The 20,183-nt window shown below is 37.4% G+C and overlaps 1 long non-coding RNA gene across 1 annotated transcript; it reads right to left on the minus strand.

Moving 5' to 3' along the window:
• Positions 1–1,000: 1,000 nt before the first annotated feature.
• LOC122456705 lies at positions 1,001–16,351 on the minus strand. The gene is made up of 3 exons (XR_006275717.1): positions 16,339–16,351; positions 10,851–10,859; positions 1,001–1,179 (listed from the first exon to the last, which is right to left on the minus strand). It is a non-coding gene; the product is annotated as an uncharacterized LOC122456705 (long non-coding RNA).
• Between the last annotated feature and the right edge of the window lie 3,832 nt (positions 16,352–20,183).

Here is a 20,183-nt window from a genome sequence, read left to right on the forward strand (position 1 = left end):
ATCCTAGCTTCTTCCATTACAATTGCATTTATATGGGAAAATTTAAGTTGCATTCTAATCAGACTGTGTAGAAGCGTGCAGTCATACTACCCTGTATAATCTTGCCAGGTCTTATAACCTAAGGAGGATCAGAGATTTGTGATCCAGGATGTGGAACTCTTATGGTGTGCCCAGTGTGGGACTTAGTGATATTGGAGGTGTCATCTTTCACATGACAAGACAGAGGGCCTGACAACATGATATTTCCTTTGCTATCTCTGACGAGAGCTAAATATCAGTGTGGATAATTATATTCTGTCTAGAGCAATTCCCCCTGCATTTTCAGTTGGATACAACGTTCTTCTTCACTTCCTGTCTTAAACTGTTACCCAGTTCTTTTGTACAGCTGCTGTACAGAGATGGGTGAAGTGGTTTCTGTGCAACTAAAATGATTTTCCCCTATTGCAACACTGACCATGCCACGTTGCCCCAAAAAGTGTCTTCACTGGCTCCTTGTCTCTTTCTCCATTAAGTTCAAACTTATCCTCACCATTAAGACTTTGACAACTGTGCTCTATCTACAGCTGTCATAAATATAAAGGGAAGGATAAACACCTTTAAAATCCCTCCTGGCCAGAGGAAAAATCCTTTCACCTGTAAAGGGTTAAGAAGCTAGGATAACCTCGCTGGCATCTGACCACAATGACCAATGAGGAGACAAGATACTTTCAAAGCTGGAGGGAGGGAAAAACAAAGGGTCTGTCTGTGTGATGCTTTTGCTGGGGACAGATCATGAATGGAGTCTTAGAACTTAGTAAGTAATCTAGCTAGATATGCGTTAGATTATGGTTTCTTTAAACGTCTGAGAAATTAGACTGTGCTGAATAGAATGAATATTCTTGTCTTTGTGTCTTTCTTGTAACTTAAGGTTTTGCCTAGAGGATTCTCCATGTTTTGAATCTAATTACCCTGTAAGGTATTTACCATCCTGATTTTACAGAGGTGATTCTTTTTACCTTTTCTTATATTAAAATTCTTCTTGTAAGAAATTGAATGCTTTTTTCATTGTTCTTAAGATCCAAGGGTTTGGGACTGTGGTCACTTATGCAAAATGGTCAGGATTTTTATCAAGCCTTCCCCAGGCAAGGGGGTGCAAGGTTTTGGTGAGGAATTTTGGGGGAAAGACGTTTGCAAACAACTCTTTCTCAAAAAGTAAACCCGGATGTTTGGTGGTGGCAGTGGAAGTCCAAGGGCAAAGGGTAGAATAGTTTGTACCTTGGGGAAGTTTTAACCTAAGCTGGTAAAAGTAAGCTTAGGAGGTTTTCATGCAGGTCCCCACATCTGCACCCTAGAGTTCAGAGTGGGGAAGGAACCTTGACAACAGCTATTCATTCACTGATTGCCAACTAGTCCCCTGTACTCTGCCCACTCTTTGCAACCTGTCGCTCCATTCATCTATTCCTCCCACACTCCATATTCCTCTGTCAGAGTGACAAGCATCATTGCTCTCCTCCTTAAAACCCATTTATTTTGCTTACTTTTCTCCACTGACTCCACTCCTGTGCTGTCTACCCTTTGCCTCTTGCCAAGTCTTATTCTCTGCTTAAAATCATCAGAACATACAAGAATAATTTGCTATAGAATGTGACTCATTTTATTTTATTTTTAATTTGTTTTAACTCGCCTCTCTTTGACATCTTTCTTTTTTGTTTGGATAGTGTGTACTGATGCTTCAGGAGTCAGGGAACAAACCATCTAGGCTGAAAGGACCCCTACCCAAATTAGTCTCCACAAAGAAAGCTGTTCTCTCTCCTTCCACAACACTTAATTAGCCACTACAAGCAGGGGTTAAAACAAGTGGAATTTGCCCTCCTACAGGGACACTATGCCAGCTTTCCATTCTGCTAGTACTTTGTCTGATGCCCACACTTTTAAGATGCAGGCCAATGTGCAGTGGTTCCAAGACACCTTTGAGCAGCGCAGGTGGAATACCATCATGTCCAGCAGCATGTCCTTTCTGTAACTTTTTGAAGCCTTTCATATATCAAGTGATGGAGGATCAGTGTTCTTCCTTGGGTCTGCATCTGTGCAGCTTTCCAGGTCATATAGTTCTACTAAGCACAAGATTCAAAAATGGAAAAGAGACACACACACTTATTGGAAACCACAAGTATGTGTGTGTGTATGATTTAGAAAGAGAAGCGGTGAACTCTCTATCCAATTTACCCTCTCCAAACAAGAGTTGTAAGTGTGAACATTCATGATTTGATAAGAGGAAAAAAAAACCCATTTCCATCCCTATGACTGAAGTGGGACATTGCAGACAATAGTATTCTCACCTCTAGTAAGGTTAGTAGGTCTCTCCCAACAGCACATCCGCTAATTCTGGTTGGGTATTCATATAAACAAGGGCAGTGTCAGGCTTGCTGCAATAAAGATCTCTTTCTAATGTTAAATAGTTATCCCCTCTGCCAGTTGAACGAACAGTAATTTCACCATAGTTCAGGTGCTAGGCATAAGAGCAAATCAATGTAAATAATTATCCTTGATTTCTAGGAAATCAAGGATAATTATCCGTGAAATTGAGAATGTGGTCCAAATCCACAGTTATAATATATAAGATTAAAAATATTGTAGGTAAATGTTAACCCTTATGTTCCAAGGCCCATCCCAATCTCTATGGACTTTGTGATGGGAAGGTTAGTGTTTTGCATTGTGCCTCATGAAGCCATTGGTATTCCGTACTGTAGAAACAGAATTCTGAACAAGAAGAACCATTGGTCTGATTCAGTATGGCAATTCCTGTGTTCCTATATAAATGAAGTATTCTTGAAGGCCAGTACAAAATTATTCAAGGGATCAGGAGCCTCCCTGAACCAGGCACACTGTTACACCAAAGCAAGAACAAACAGTTACAGGTCTCTTGCATCACTAAACAGCACTAACCTATAACTCTTTTCCACTGGAAATCCAGAGGTAGGATGCAGGGCACTCCAGCGGGCAGGCTGAAGCCACTAATGCAGCCTACAAGCAAGAACCATCACAGCCTGCTGCACCTCAGAAATTCAAACATATTCCATTTAGACTTTTCTGACCCTTTGGTCAACCACTGCCCACAAGGAGCTCATTGCAGAATTATCTTATAACAGGGTGGTTTGCCCCTTATGGGCTGGAGGGCCTGGGGCTAGCCAACCCTCATTACTGAAAAAGCCACACCTAAGAGAGATCAGGTGATTTCCCTGTAACAAAAAGCAGGAAGCTGTGAGGGGGTGGGGATCAGGAAACGGCAGAGAGCGGGAAAGGCTCTTGCAGGGAAGTCCTTGTTTGGAAGGAAGAGCCAGAAGGCTGAGATTCAGTCCCATAAAGCCTGGGAATGGTGGTTGAAAGAAAGGAAGGAAGGCAGACCACCTTGGGAAATGAAGGGCTGGGCGGGGCCCAGTTTAAAATTGGTATAGACTTGATGTTTGTTTTGGGCTATTAGGGAAGAGACACCATTGAGATCTGTTCATGACTGACTTTTTTGCCAGCTTGAATTGAACTGGTGAAGGGCAAATCAAAGGGACCAGGATGAAGAACAGCAAAAGCTCCAGAGGGAGGACTGTGGGGTTCCATTAGTCAAGATGGGAAGGGTTTGGGGCCTTGAGGGCCACTGGAGACTGACCGCAAGATTAAATAAACTAGACCCCCATCCAAAAGGGGTATTTTTGTTTGAAATACTGTGAATGGTACTGTTCTTAAGGGCCCTGAAGAGGAGGAAACAAAGGCAGGGTACTGCAGAGTACCGGCAAGAAGAAGATGATCAGGAGGCAGGCCCTGTTACAGTCCTTTTTGACAATAGTCTGCATAACAATCATTTTCCCAGTTGTTCACCAGCTGATTCTCAGAGGTGTGATATTTGCCAGTGTGAACTCAGAATATTTCACATACAGACTGTCATAAATATAAAGGGAAGGGTAAGGCACTGAAGATAAGCCCCTCAATGAAGTCTCATGGGACTGCTAATGTGCTTAAAGTTAAGCAAATGCATGTTTCCAGGATGGGGGCCTTAATAAGGAATATTGAGTTGTCTCTGGTTTCATTTCTCCACCACTGCAGCTAGTTATAGACATGTCAGTCTCTCTGGGATGGTAAGGAGTTTTGCCCTGGGTGACACCACTCCAAATGCTCCTGTCCTGCAGAAATCTGTAACAGAAAGCACTAGAGATCATATAGTTTAGGATATTTTACATTTGCATTTGATTCCTTGTCCTCTTCTTTACCAATCTTATTAATGGGAATCTTTCTAATATGGTCTGTAACAGCTGTTAGTGATTTTCAGATATTATCCCTTCACTGCCACTTTAGTGGACTTGTGCCTCAACCAATGCAGCCAATTAGATGAGGCAATTGTTTTATCCAGTATAACTTTAAGGCACAAATTATGGGACTTACACCACTTTCTTTGGGAGACTATTCTTCAGGCTAATTTTAATTTATCTCATTCATAGGAAGTTTATCTAAATTTAATTCTAGTTTGTCAATGTTGCTGGCCACAACCTGTGTTGAAAACTGTTTTAGGAAGTGCTGTTTTCAAAACTACTAGATGTACTAAAACACATGAAACAAACTGAGTCAGTGGTTCTCAACCACTTCTGTACTATTATCTCATGTTACAAACAAAAGAAAGTTTTGTACTCTCCTCCTGTCTAGCCAGAAAGGCAAAGAGGATGGTTGTGAACCGATTGAAATCTATTTATGACCCCCAAGTTGAGAACCTGTTCACAAGGTGAATGTTTCAAAATTATTCCCAGCTATCTCAAGGAAAAACTCACTTAACCAATCTGTGGTAATCTTGGCAAAAGAGAAGACTTTTTAAGTAGGAAGAAACATTTTTCAGCAAATATAATTTAAAATACACTGTTTTCCATTTACAGTGAATGGATGATAAATTTTCTTTCTCCAACAATTTTCCTAGGTCCAGTCCTGCAATTTGATTTGCCTGGGTAACCTTTATACCTGCATGGGGTCCCATTAAACTCAGTGAGGCTCTGTACAAGTTCAAGAGATTACCCAAGTGACTCAGAATGCAAGATTGGGGCCCTGCTCTGCTGTGTTTCTAGTAAAGCAGGAGTCAGTATGGCTGCCTGTTGCTATTCTGTCTATGAACCAGCGTCACTGATGATGTCGGGAACAACGTGCACAACTCTAGAAGTTCTTTAAATATTTCTACAAAACAGTAAGGAGTTATTAACACATTGTTTTGCTGTCACAGTTTTCCCATCATCTTTCTGTAAGTAGGGTTAAACAAAAATTGTGATAGTAACCCTTTTAGGACTGAAGTACAATGTTGATGCAAATAACTATGTAATTTCCTTGTTAATTTGTGCAGATTTTTTGCCAATATAGTTAATACCAGTTCCTCAAATGAAAAGGACTTTTTTGCTGATGTAACTACATCTAACCTAGGGCTTTTGCTGTCCTATCTATGTTGGTGAGGGCTATAATTTTTTCACATTCCTACCCAACATAGCTATGTTGGCAAAACTTTTTTAAGTGTAGACCTGGCCTCACTGTTTATGTTCTTATTGCAAATGTTGGAAATATGTGTGCAGAGGTAGGACTGTATACTATAATCTTTTTCCTTTTTCCAATGCTAAAGCTGAATTACAGATTGCTGAAACTGTAGCTCTAATAAACACCCTTCATAATTGGACAGTTTTAGATAAAATAATTATGTCTACAAAAACTCCTGACAAGAAGTTTATTTTTGGCAAAGGAAATTTTCAGATTCTGACAGATAAGAAGAAAACAAAAGATTTCTTAATACAATATATCATACTAAGTGAAAGATTTTTACCCTTTTTGAGCTAATTAATGATTATTGCAGACACAGGAGAGAGCTAAGGTTTTGTCTACTTCATAGCCAGGTTTACAAACAGACTTCAGAGATGTTAATTAAAAACATACAAGATGGAAATAACCAATACTTGCTGTAAGGACTTGTTTTCACTGCAACAGTTAACATGAGTTAGTACACTTGAGTTACTCTGCTAGACCTAGTCTACCTCAAGTGAGAGTGATCATGCTGTGACTCAACATTTGCACTACAGAATGATTGGATGAGCTATCACTCCAGTTGTTATCCCCACACCATTGCTAGCTTGAGCATCAGAAGCACTCGATTTCCAACCCACCTCCTGCCAGTCTGGCTAGCTCAAGCCTAAAGCATTTAAGTTGAGCTAGAGATTTTTGTGTGTGGATGGAACTTGGGTATGGGTCAAAACTCAAGTTTTAACTTGAGCTAACAGTGCAATGAAGACAAGCCCTAAATGTGTGATATATAGTATGATTCTAAATAAATTAGGTAAAGGTATGCAATATACAGGGTGATTCTGAATAAAATTAAGTGACTGACTTAAGTAAAGATGACAATTGCCTTTGACCCAGGTCAGTAGTGATCAAAACCTGATGACTATTCAATAGACTATGTGAAGTGAATTCATATTCTTGGGCCCAGATGCACAAAAGGGATTGAGGCATTGGAATGCCTAACTTTTAGGGGCCCAGCTACTCAGCAGAATCCAGAAACCCTCGGCTTTCTGTGCAATGCGTGGGGAGAGAGAGGCACCTAAGAATGGGATCCACAAAAGTCTAGGTGGGCAGCTGCTTAAACATCTTTAAATCCCTCCTGGCCAGAGGAAAAACCCTTTCACCTGTAAAGGGTTAAGAAGCTAAAGATAACCTCGCTGGCACCTGACCAAAATGACCAATGAGGAGACAAGATACATTCAAAGCTGGAGGGCGGGAGAAACAAAGACTCTCTCGGTTGTGTGTTGCTTTTGCTGGGACTAGAGCAGGAATGCAGGTCAGAACTCCTGTAACGGACTAATAAGCAATCTAATTAGATATGCGTTAGATTCTGTTTTGTTTAAATGGCTGATAAAATAAGTTGTGCTGATGGGATGTATACTCCTGTTTCTGTGTCTTTTGGTAACTTAAGGTTTTGCCTAGAGGGATTCTCTATGTTTTGAATCTGATTACCCTGTAAGGTATTTACCATCCTGATTTTACAGAGGTGATTCTTTTACTTTTTTTCTTCAGTTAAAATTCTTCTTTTAAGAACCTGATCGCTTTTTCATTGTTCTTAAGATCCAAGGGTTTGGGTCTGTGTTCACCTATGCAAATTGGTGAAGATTTTTATCAAGCCTTCCCCAGAAAAGGGGGTGTATGGTTTGGGAGGTTTGGGGGGGGGAGGAAGACGTTCCCAAATGGGCTCTTTCCCTGTTATATATTTGTTTGACGCTTGGTGGTGGCAGCAATAAAGTCCAAGGGCAAAAGGTAAAGTAGTTTGTACCTTAGGGAAGTTTTAACCTAAGCTGGTAAAAATAAGCTTAGGGGGGTTTTCATGCAGGTCCCCACATCTGTACCCTAGCGTTCAGAGTGGGGAAGGAACTTTGACACAGACAGTGTTTACTTCAACCGCTCCTCCTATCTTTTAACCCTGAAAAGGATCACATAGTTGCATCATGTTTTTCTCAGATCAAATTGATCAGAATACCAACTTCATTGCTGTTAGCATCATAACAATGCTACATGAAGGCATTGCAAAATAGCCTGCCTGTTGATGGGACTCTCTCAGTGTTAAAGCCCAATAAAATAAAGCATTTTTTTAAAAAAATGTTTAAATTTAAAACAATAAAGTTAAAGAAAAACAACACTGTCAGAAAATGATTTCAGTTTCACAAGCCAGTTAATCAGTTAATGACTTTGGGCCATATGATTTTGAATAAGAGTACATCGCTTAGTAGCAATTAAGTTTGGGGCCAGATTGTATTTCCACATATGCTGCTGTAAATATAAAAAGAGCCCATTGAAGCCAGTAGAGCTAGTCTAGGTTCACACTAGTATATGTCAGTACAGAATCTGGCCCTTTGCCTACAAGTATTTTAAATGATATTGCCAAAATGCCCATAAATACCACTGTAAACAAGGGTATGACTTTCAAACAAACATATGATATTTTTTCCCCAAGTGTTACACACTTTACCGCTATCTTATTAAAGAATATTTAATAGGCTAAAATTAAAGTGTCTCATTCAATTAACATGTGTCTAGGAAGATCAATATTTAGTATCAAAAATACCTAGAAGAACCTTGTTGATAAGTGCTTTTAGCCCACATCACCAACTGTCATTCTTACTAAATACAAGAGACCAAAAAGGCTCCCTAAATATAAATGTTGGTATTTTACCAAAAGGGAATCTTCTCTAGATACATCTCATCGTATGCATATTCATAAGGTATTAACATCAGCACCCTCTTTGCTATACCTCATCAGTTCATCGACAAATAGGTGTAAAACATGGCTGAACAATGCTGTTGAAAATAAAGATGTTTTGGTAGCTAGCCAGCAAGTCGATTGATTTTACATGCTTGGCTTTTCTCTGACATTGTTCATTTCTACTACAGGTTATGAATTTTCAGAAGCAGACACAGACAATTTAGACTAAACATACAATTACTGCCCAGGCTGGTTGCTTAAATCAATACTACCATACATTTCAAAAACACCGCAATATATACTCCTTTATTTCCATTTGTCGTAGGAAGTAAGCCTGTCCATAAATTTTCCTTCCCCTCTAATTTAAGGTAAAAATGACTAAAAAACCTTGATAAGAACTGGTACGGGCTGAATGGTACAAAAAGAGTGAGTCAGTAATATTTTTATGACTTAAAGTGGTGAATTCACTACTTTTATTCATGGGGTCATATTACTCATGGTGAGTGTTCAGTCAGCTACCAAGCTATTCATGAAAATGTGTGCAAATCCAAGAAGTTTCATTCATTTTAACATAATATGCATTGAAAAATTTGCATCAGAAAGTGCATTAGTCATAAGATGCCATCTAAAATTTAAGTCATCCAATCAGGGAGCAGAAACAATATCAGATGTCTTAGGTAGCAAATCATAGAGATGAAGCTAACAGTTCACAAAATACTAGGATGCAATTTCTTAATTGAATCTATTTAACATACACTTGCAAATTACAAATACATTGGTAAAAAAACAGGATCAGTTCACAAGAAAACCATGGTAACTGTCCCAGGTGAAATTTTGATGGGCATGTCTATCATAGCATAATGGGGATGAGATTGGAGACTATGGTAGAGCAAGGGGTTGAACCCAGATCTCCCAAATCATAGGCTAACCATTGGACCATCCTTCCTCTCCTGGCTTTGGCTCCAGTTGAAACGGGAATGAACAAAACAACCATTGATTTCCAGTCCAGCTCCCAAATTAAAAAAAGCTTGGATGTGCACACCAACTTTGGGATATATCCCTAACCTGAGTTCCCCCAATCACTCTTTATGACCTGTAGTTACTACAAATCAAAGAAGACAATATATGTCTAGCTGTATAGTATGTAAATACATCACAAGCTGAACAAAGTGAATGAATGCATCTGATGAAATGAGCTGTAGCTCACGAAAGCTTATGCTCAAATAAATTTGTTAGTCTCTAAGGTGCCACAAGTCCTCCTTTTCTTTTTGTGACTCTGTTACTTGAAAATGTCTCTAGCAATAACATTACAAAAATACCAGGACTTCAATATCACTGCCTTTATTTGGATTGGTGAAAGGCGGCAGCATGATCTGATAGATAGTGTGCTGGAACGGCAGTCAGGAAACCTGAATTTTGTTCATGCCTCTGCCACTAAACTGTTAGACCTCAGGGAAGTTACCTAATCGGTCTGTGCTTTTTTTTTTTTTTTCTCCCACCCAATATCTATCCTTGCTATTGTCGTGTAAGCACTTCAGGAAAGGAACGGTCTCTTACTTATTTGTTTTTCTACAGCACAATGGGACCCTGATTTCAACTGGGGCCTATAGATGCTACGACAATATAAACAATAATAAAAAAATAAATAATAATAATAAAGTGATAGAAATTTCAAACCAATAAGAAAGTAATTATCTTATGGTTCATCGCCTGATTTTAATTATGCTATTATCCACGAAAGTTAAAATGTTATGAGACTTTAAAAAAATGAATCAAACAGTGATGTGATTTTTTTGAAGGTAAAATAAAAGTAACCATCTCATTCCAGATTATACCTGCAAAGTGGATGCAGTTCACTTTTGTGGGGGGTTTTATTTGTATTGTTCATAACTACGAAATGCATTTTTAAATTCTGATTTGGGTTGTATGTTATTTATAATGCAGCCAAGTATGGAAGTAGCTTGTTTAACATTTAACTTTATGTAGGTATTAAAGAGCCAATATGCCAAGTGAGGTAAATAGTATTAAAGCCTAGGTAAACTGAGGCACAAACTGGGTAGGTGATATCTATTGATTCTCAGTATTAAAGAGGGTCAGTCATCACACTGTCTAAGCATTAAGGTCTTGATTTTCACAAACATACACTATAAGGTATAGTTACATAGAAACAGGTACTTTATTTGAATGATTATCAAAATTAACACAGGAAAGAAATGTCTGACATACATATTAAGAGCCAATACTATCCAACACTAAGCATCTCCCTAAACACTTTTACCAAGACACTTATGCAGTAAGTCTTAATTCTGTCATGTGCCAAAACTCATGGAAACCAGAATTTAAAATTGCCTATGTAACTATTCAAGACAGAATTACTTGGCTGCTCTTTGAAAAAAATAAACACATCACCATGTGACTGATATGGCCAATCAAAAATAAGCAATGAGGCTCACATTTTGAATAATCATGATCAATCAAGAGTTCAGAATTCAGACAAATATCCAAATAATGAATGCATTCAAGAAAGCTGCAATATGTTCAAGCATATTCCACAAGCATAAAGAGAGGCTAAATTCATTAAATAAATTATTTTTGCAGCTTTAATTATTACTTCCTAGTACTGAATGCTTCAGAGCCTAAGAAAGAAGTAGAGCTATGCAAATAACTGGGGGGCTTTGGAGGGATGGTGGGGAGTTTTTTTGGTTCAGTGGTCAACCAAAACAAAAAAATTGTTTCAGGTTGACCCATAACAAATGTTTTTAAAAAAATTTGGTGAACCAAAAAAAAAAAAAAAGAATAGCTTCTTTTTTTTGAAGAATAGCTTCAAAACTGTTTTCTTTGACCTGAAAAATAATGTCCCATTTTGTTTTCAGATTCTTCAGTTTTATTTTTAAAAGGTTAGAGTAAAATTAAAAACAAAAAAAGATATTTCAAATATTTTTTTAAATCAAAACATTTCATTTTTTAAAAAAATTGTAGAAATCCAACCTTTCCCCTTCAACTAAAACAATTCAGGAAAAAAAAAAAACAACCCAAATTTGTGAATTTTTTCAGTCAACCCAAATATGGCCAAAAGTTTGGCCAAAATTAGCCCAGCTCTAGTAAGGCGGCCTTTTGACATTGTGCCTCTGTCTACGCTACTATTTTCCTTGAACTTGACCTTAAATTTTGCTCACAAGCTGAGCTACATTAACCTTTGTCCCCAAATTTGTATCCTCTCTTGACAGTTCCTTTACCTGTAAATCTGCCAGTCCTACCCTCTGGAATGATACTGAAAGGTGTCCTTATCTTGTGTTGGTGGTTTTTGGCTGAAATCCCTAATCAAGTTTTATTTGTTACCCTTTATTTGTGGTTATCTTACAGGAGGAACCAAGAAGGAACCATCACAAAAATTACCTTAAGGCACAAACTTTCATTAAAAAGAGAAATAATTCAGGGAGTCTTATCCCTGGAAATTGTTGCAGTATATTTTAAGTAATATGTTGTATACAGTATATAAAAGGGTTTTTTTAATTTAAAAAGCCTAAAATAAGCCATTAAGCCTTACTTGACATGTATTTGAGCCTTGAATTTTAAAAGCCTTTTCTGGCACATATTCATGAAGACTAAGCTTTCCACAATCCCCCTTTCAGTTTTGTGCTGCTTATTGGTGTGAAACTGAAAAAGGAGCATGAAAGAGGAAAAATGGTCCAGATAGGGGGAAAAAAAAAAGAGAGAGAGAGAGAGAGTGATCATGCCAGGATTTCATTAAGTCAAAAATACTCTTACCAATGACCCAGATAGAGAAAAGTTGAGGGTGTTCTTTCAATGGGTTTAGGAAGATCAGTTTAATTTGAGAACCTGAAGTAGCACTAATTGCCCATACTAGACCTTTCTAACATTGATACAAAAGAACTTAGTAGTATCTTATTCAGAAATAGCCCCACTGAAGTAAATAGGACTGCATACGGGGTAGGATTCTAATCAAAGTGAGTGAGGGTATCACAAGCTGGCCCACAATGATTTTAGTTTGGTCCAACACTTCAAGGTACAGATCATCTCCCACACAGTGTTAAGTATCCTCAACTCCCACTGATTTCATATAATCAGGCTTTGACAATCATCATCATTAGGTAACTGAGACTGTGGGTAAATAAGACTATGATGGTTTATTAAGTTATTTGTATTACAATGGCACATAGAGTCTTCAATTTATATTGAGGTCCCGTTGTGCTAAGCACTATACAAAACAGAAAAGGAGAGACAATCCCTGCTGTAAAGACAGTTGACAATCTAAACAAACAGAACAAACAGAGCGGGTTGGAGGGGGGCGGGAAGTGGCACAGAAAGGTGAAGTGACTTGCACAAAGTGACATGGCCAGGAAAAAAAACCTCTCGACTCAGGCCAATACTTAGGCATCAACTACACTGCTTCTCAAAATGGATTCTACTAGCAAAGACGTAATTTCAGTGAATAACGAATCATCTTTTTTAAGAGTAATTTCACAAATGGCCATTCCATGCATAAAATATACAGATATGACAGATTAGAAAAAAACAGATTAGGTAGTTATATGCAAGTAAGTAATTATAGATTTATTATACTGATTTGAGCGGAGGCTATAATTAGAGATAGTTGTGCTGGCAGTGGAAGAATGACTCCTTAAAAGAAAATACTTATCAGATTTATATCCCATATGATGTCTGTCTAAGCATCCTAACTTCCAGACTTATCGAGACCAACCCTTTTGACATTTGCTAATCACTATAGTATAGGACGTTGTTGATTGAAAATGTGATCAGCTGTGGAATATAATACATGATGCATCAAACTGAGGGGGATCAGTGGATTTAGTCCCAACGGGAAATCACATTCATTATTGATCATGGCAGTTAGAAATTCTCTTCTGTAAATTTGCATTATGTTCTAGCCTTTTGAAGACTTATACAAGTCCATTTGCTGATTGAGAACGTGAGAAGGGATGATTGCCTATGAGCTGTCCGGCACTGCAGAAAGATTTGTTCATACTATAAAAATGGAAATATGAAGATATTTTATGACTTTATAACACCCAAAGCTATAGAGATATGTTACAAACTCTGGACTTATCATTATGATTACCATCACTCCTTGAGAATGAGACCTGAACTTATAAATATGAGGGTTTGGAAATGACTTTCAGGAAATCTTTGAAAAAGAGAAATTATGTGCTAATTAAACCAAACTTTAAAAATTAAAAAATTGAGTGGCAGAGATGAGTCTACTTTGGGCAAAAGTTTACCTATATTAGTGCTTGTGTGTTACATTAACACAGAGGTCTAGAATATTGTGATAGAAATGACTTGAAAGGTTTCTGCTCTACCACCAGTCTACCCGTTCCACCCCAAAAAACTGGTGCGGTGATTTCAAAAACCATTAAGAGACTTAGGAAGAAAAGTTCCATTTCCTTTAATTTGCAATGGCATTTGTGCAGCTAAGTTACTTAAGCACATCAAAAATCCTACCCATGTTAAATATGTCAAGTACAAGTAGCTTGAGAAAGATAGTATGACAATAAAAAAAGGAAGGAAAATTCATTGCAACAAAATGTGCTTTCATTTATATATGTAACCTCATTACAGGTAATGAAATAACACAGTAACTGACAAGGGAATTTCACCCTTAGGTTTCAAGGTCAACGTTTTCAAAAAAAGGAGATTAAAGTTAAACTCCGAAATTCATATCCATGTGCCCGAGGGTGGGATTTTCAACTCTCCCTAAATGGCTTAGGAACGATGTCCAACTGAATTTCAATAGGACATATTTTCCTAAGCGTCTTAGGCATTTTTGAGTTTTACAGGTGGGATTTTCAAAAATATTAAACAGATATCTAGTAGTGCAATTCCTCTGTTATTGCTTTGTTTGGTTGGTTGAGGGTGTTTGTGTGTGTGTAATTTGGAGGGGAGATGGTTGTTGTGTTTGTTTGAAAGAACAACTTTTCACTAGAGGAGAAAAATGTAACTTTTGGTCTAGTGAAAAGTATTTTAAAAATACCAGAAGAAAATTTCACACACACAAATTTCTTTTTATAAGTTATAGAAATGCTTCATTACTTCTAATAAAGTATAGAATTTTAAAGGATTCTATAGAAAGGAAGAACTTACAGATTTTATAAGAAAATTGCACCCTTTATAGCAAGATTTAAAAAAAAAAAATCACAGGATTTTACAGCACAAATGTACTGATGAAATAGTTAATTATATTTTTGAATGGTGCCAAATACCTTTAAAAAGTTATTTTCTATTAAACTATAAGGGAGTTTTTCATAAGGCCACACAAATTCTCCAGTGGAAGACTGAAGAGTCATGAGCAAAACCAATGCCTCCTGACTTCCCGATCAGTGTCCTATACACTGGACAAAAGAAATTTGAAAAATGTATCTACTTCATTTAGTTTTCGCAAATATGACCAACATATTGTAAAATGTTTCATTTTCATTTGTGCAACAAAGAAAAAATAACCATGAAAAGATGATGCGAGACAATTATATACACAACTCTCTGAAGTAATTCTGATAATGTATTCCCTGGAAACTGAATTCCCACTTATAATAGAAATTAGCTAGAAATATCTACCTGTCCAGCTTGAAAAAGAGTTCAGCTTGTCTGAAATACGGTACCCACAAGATGCTGAGCAGTTATATAGGAGGACTAATAAAAGAAGTCAAATTGTAGTATGCAAAACTCAATATTGTGCATTAAGTGGAGGTTATACATTATGCAGTAGGAGTTGTGTGGACAGTTTTACAATTTTGGTATATGCGTTAACATGAAAAATATGTTAGTATCAGGGATGTATATTTTTCACTGCAAACAAATGGAGATCTATTTTGAAATTAAGTTATAGAAGCACGGAAGGAATGCTATTGAAAACAACTTATTTTTAAAAAATCATGTGTGTATGGAAATAACTAAATTGAATATCATCTAGCATTTCTATAGATATCCATTTAACCTAATTTGCATTAGTGATGATGAGCATACAAGCAAAGATTTAGAGGCCTGATTCAGAGAACCACCCAAAAATCTGGAAGTTGATCTGAAACTTATTCAAACCTCTAGGGTTAACTTTCGGTGCGACTTAGGAGCCTAAGTCCACAAGTCACTTTTGAAAATTGATCATAGGCTAAGTCACTTTAGGTGCTTTCAAAAAATTTAGCAATAATAATCATAGTGGCCCCTTCTTGCCTTAAAAAAAAATCTATGAACGATTTAATTTCATTTCTAGAACATCGAAGCATTGAGGAATCTGGAAACATTTTTGTGCAAAAAAATCAAAAATAATGGGAAGAAATACCTATTTCAAACCTAAAACAAACAACAAAAAGCACTGGAATGGGTTATCTGGGTAGGTGGTGGAATCCTCTTCCTTGGAGGTTTTTAAGGTCAGGCTTGACAAAGCCCTGACTGGGATGATTTAGTTCGGGATTGGTCCTGCTTTGAGCAGGGGGTTGGACTAGATGACTTCCTGAGGTCCCTTCCAACCCTGATATTCTAACAATATGCCCCTTTGGTTCAGCAGCGATTCAAAGTTTGGTCCAAAAGTTCAACAGGTTTTCTTACTTTATCCAAATTGGTGCATCTATTCCACATATTATACAAATAGTAAATGCATCTCTCAAGGTAGCAATAACATCACTAAGGAAGATAGTAGTTCCTGGGACTTTGTTATGTTGTCCAGAACTATTGAAGATTACAGGCAGTTCTTGACTTTACGATATTCGACTTACGATGAATGGCACTTATGATGCTTCTAGAGTGACACTCTGATTCGACTTACAACCATTGTTTTCGACTTTACGATGCTTGGTCCCGCAATGGAGTCAATTGCGGTTCCGAGTTACAATGTTTCAACACAATTTTCAGGAACCAATTGTGTCATAAGTTCCGAGGACTCCCTGTATAGACCAACCTCAAAGAAACTATTTTCACAGTAGAATAACTTTTTTAACCTACTGACAAATGCAGCAAGGTTTGCTTGAATTTTAACATGCTGAAGTCTTCATGGGCATAAAGACTTCTATAAAGAAACTCGGCGCAGAAGCTCTGTCTGAAAATTTCCCATTGGAATAAACAAGCACAACCCAGTTAAAGAAAATTGAATCATATCACCTTATGGCAGTGAGCAAACTGGTTCATTCATGCTTCAGAGATAGCACATATAAATCTAGCTCTCCTGATCTTCTATCCAATGGGAGAGACTAACTTTTCTTTTGGTTTCAGTCAGTTCATTTTAGCCAGACGACCTCACAGGAACCATTCAATTTCTCTTCCTCATAATAAATAAAGGAAAGGCAGGGTTTTTCTTCATCTGGTGGAAGATTCATGGGTACTGGATACCAGGTTGTCCAGATTTTTTTTTTAAGAGTGACCACATAAAATGTCATCCACAACTGTGTCAGGTGTAGAGGGTGGGATTTTCACCTCTGGTCTAACTCTGCTCCCATTGAAATATGTGGGAGTTTAATTATTTACTTCAGTGAAATCAGAGTTAGGCCAATGTGAGTTTTGAAAAATCTCAACCAGAATATTTCCTCCACTATGTATAACTGATTGCTTAAAAGGACAAATAGCACACATCTCGTTTGTGCTGTCACAGCATATTTCACCAAATCAAATTGGTTATAAATCTGAAGGTGTGGGTGTTCGATTTAGATGAGGTAAACTTGTAAAAGAACAAAGGTTCCACTTCCCTTTCTGCATGCACAATTTGCATCTGCAAATTTGTCACCTGCTTTTCACTCAACAAAATCAACTGTGGGTACAAATCTGAGGACTTACACCCTCTAAACACCTAATTTCCACCTGCAGTAAGGTAGATACTGAGACTTGTGCTTTCAATTCAATTGTATGGGGGATTTTTTAGAGGTGCATGCTGCCCTTGCAAATGGTGATCAGATAGCTGAAAATGGTCCTGGACTTAATATGAAGGCAACGGATTCTGAAATACACATTAAATATCTCATCATATTCACTGTAATGCCAGACTAGGAGTTGCCTGATGGATCCAGAACTGATTGCCTTTAATAAGAGGTGTAAGAAGAAAGTGAAAATTGCCTGCAGATATTACTGCTGCAGCTCAATGCCAGCAAATATCTGCTGCAGTTGGTTAAGGAATAGGTGAAAAATGAGAAAATAAAAATCACATTTCAACAGTTAAGCATTAATATAGCATAGGACCTTATGCCATAGGAGTGCAACAAGTTAAAGGTTGAGTTTCTCTTAATAGTTATTTAAAAAAAAAAGATTCATGATCCAGAGCAAAAGCACAAAGCACTTGAGACTAACACAAATAGGGTCATCGAGAAATGAGAAGTTATAAGTTAGACTGTCTCTTTGATTTAGAGCTAAATTCTAAGTTAAATTCAAAATGCAGGGGATAAAAAAATAGTAAAATAATTTGGAAACACTGAGAAAATATACTTCTTGTTTCACTGGGGCCAAATTCTGCTCTCTTTGCCAGCCAGTGCAATTCCACCTGTGTTCATTACATTGGTGCATCTCCAGTGCGTCTATAGGAAAACCAGGCTCTGGACACACGACATCTCAATTAGTATTGCTTTGTAACTGAAGTCAAAGGAGCTATGAAAATCTTCCCCAGTATATATTCATTACAAGGAACAGAAAAATACAGAAACTATACTGTATCTACCCTGTGTTATTTCATGTAATATTTGTCATCAGTGATCTTATTATAATTTACATCAACTGAGGATCTTCCTTACTGTGTTTTGTTATATCATTGTCTGAAAATGGTAATTTTTCAGTAATTTTAGGCATGGAAAAATGTTTCAGTATCTTGTGTAGATGAACCTGCTACTCAACATCAATATTGCTGCTGAGGAAGACTGAGCAATACAGGTTTATCTTAATCAGGGCCCCATGTACCCTGTGATTCCAGAGGCTCAGCACACATCATAATTCCATTGCTTTCTGCACAACTGTATTCCAGAATCCAAACTTCCAACTGACAGTCAAAAAATCAGTGGTGACATAAAATAAATTAAATTTAACTATCACACGAAATAACAGGGGATTTCTTAGTTTTTTCTGTGTAATTGAATTAAAATGTAAAGGAATAAAACAATGTTAAAAGAACATGAAGCACTCAAAAGTAAAAAGTTAGGAAGTGCCAGAATTAAGGTTGTTTCAAGCAAGGGTCCTACAGACAAACAGCCTCCATCACTTCACAACCCTAATTCATTATCAAAGCACATTCACCTGTGCAATGATGAGGCAGGGGTTCTGTGGGAAAAATAGTATGTGATTATGTAATTAAAGACTGCATCATACTGCATATGCACAAGGGGGCCATATTAAGGTTGCACGGCATCCTTAATTTTGGCATTTTCTAACTTTTGTGTTTGATTTTGCAACCTTAATAATGTCTTTTAGTGTCACTTTGTGTGTGATTTTCCTATGTTTAAAAAAGAGAAAACTGAAAAAAATCAGAAATTCCATCACATGGCATCATATTAGCACCCGTATGATTCATATCAGCAAGGTTAGAATATTCAGTTTCACTGCATAGACTTCTGCCACTTGAGATAAGGGTGGAGCTGATAGCAATAGTAGGTTGTCATCCTGACCAGCACTATTGGGGGATGAGACACACTAACTTTGCTACTGGGTTTCAGCAAAGGAATAGTGAGACTCAGGAATCTTAGTTTCCATTCAACCATCTGGAGGGGACTATTATCTACTGGTCACAGACCCTTCACCTGTTCCCCCTGTAGCCTGATCAAATAAAGAAAATATAATTTTCCACACTGTATATTAATAATTATACTCTTATACTATCCGTTGATTAACACAGATTCTTTCCCACACTGCGGATTCTCTAAGAAATGTTTCTCTTTCATTGCAGGATTGACCTGATTTTGACTGAGCTATATGTATTCAGTTCCACCCTTACAAACAAACCATATAATTCCACTCATCAATATGACCGAACAGAGAAAAGCCTCATACATAGCAAATACTCTGAAGCTGTAAGGTATCATAGAAAACTTACAACAATTAGAAGATGAATACATGGTCAGTGGAGCATCACAGGAGGACACAGATCAGTTGATACCAATTCAAGAGTCCAAGGAACCTCAAAACTATGGAACTAGATTGGATCTTTTATACCCCTTCTTTATATAACTTACTGGATACACAACCACATTTGAGCAATTTCCTTGACCATAACAAGATCAATACCTGCCTTTTATCCATATGTGACACTCTCAGTGTCCATGATCACACCTCTAATAATTACTATTAATAAACTATGTCAAACCTTTCTTAATTCCTATATGTTAGGGCAGCCTAACTGCTTAGTTACCGGATTGCCAAAGCCCCTCAAGCCCCTTCATGGCAGAATTATTTTTGTAATAATGTGGTGTACTGTACGCTTGTCACTTTCTCTCTCAAAATGAGAATGCAGAATTCATGACCTGGGGCTAACTTCTTGGGCCTTGAGCTTTTAACTAAAACTCTGCATTTAGCTGAACTATGTCCACAAGGCTTCACACTAATACAATATACTTTTAACCACAGCACAGCCTAATAACCCAATTATTGGTGTTCCCCTGCTTGTCCCCTAATATGCCACTGGGCTGCAGATGTTCAGGATCTTGCAGCTTCAGTGCCCATACTAAGAAAAGGTCTTAGCTACAGAGTAACAATAAAACATTAAAACATTGCCCTAATACAAACCTGGATTACTGTTGAACTACACTCCACTTTGGAGTTCAATGAAATAGGATATACTTTAATATACTCCAACAGCCTCTGGTATGGTAATGAAGTTGTCTTTGCAGTGTCAGAAATGTATCAGACAAAGATATCCTGTTTGACCGTAATTAAAGGTGGCAGTGTGTTGCCTGAATATCCATTTAACATTGCATCCATTTATCAAAGACAATTTTCTGTGAATAAT

The sequence above is a fragment of the Dermochelys coriacea genome, chromosome 14 (genome assembly GCF_009764565.3).
Source record: "Dermochelys coriacea isolate rDerCor1 chromosome 14, rDerCor1.pri.v4, whole genome shotgun sequence".
Taxonomy (NCBI): domain Eukaryota; kingdom Metazoa; phylum Chordata; order Testudines; family Dermochelyidae; genus Dermochelys; species Dermochelys coriacea.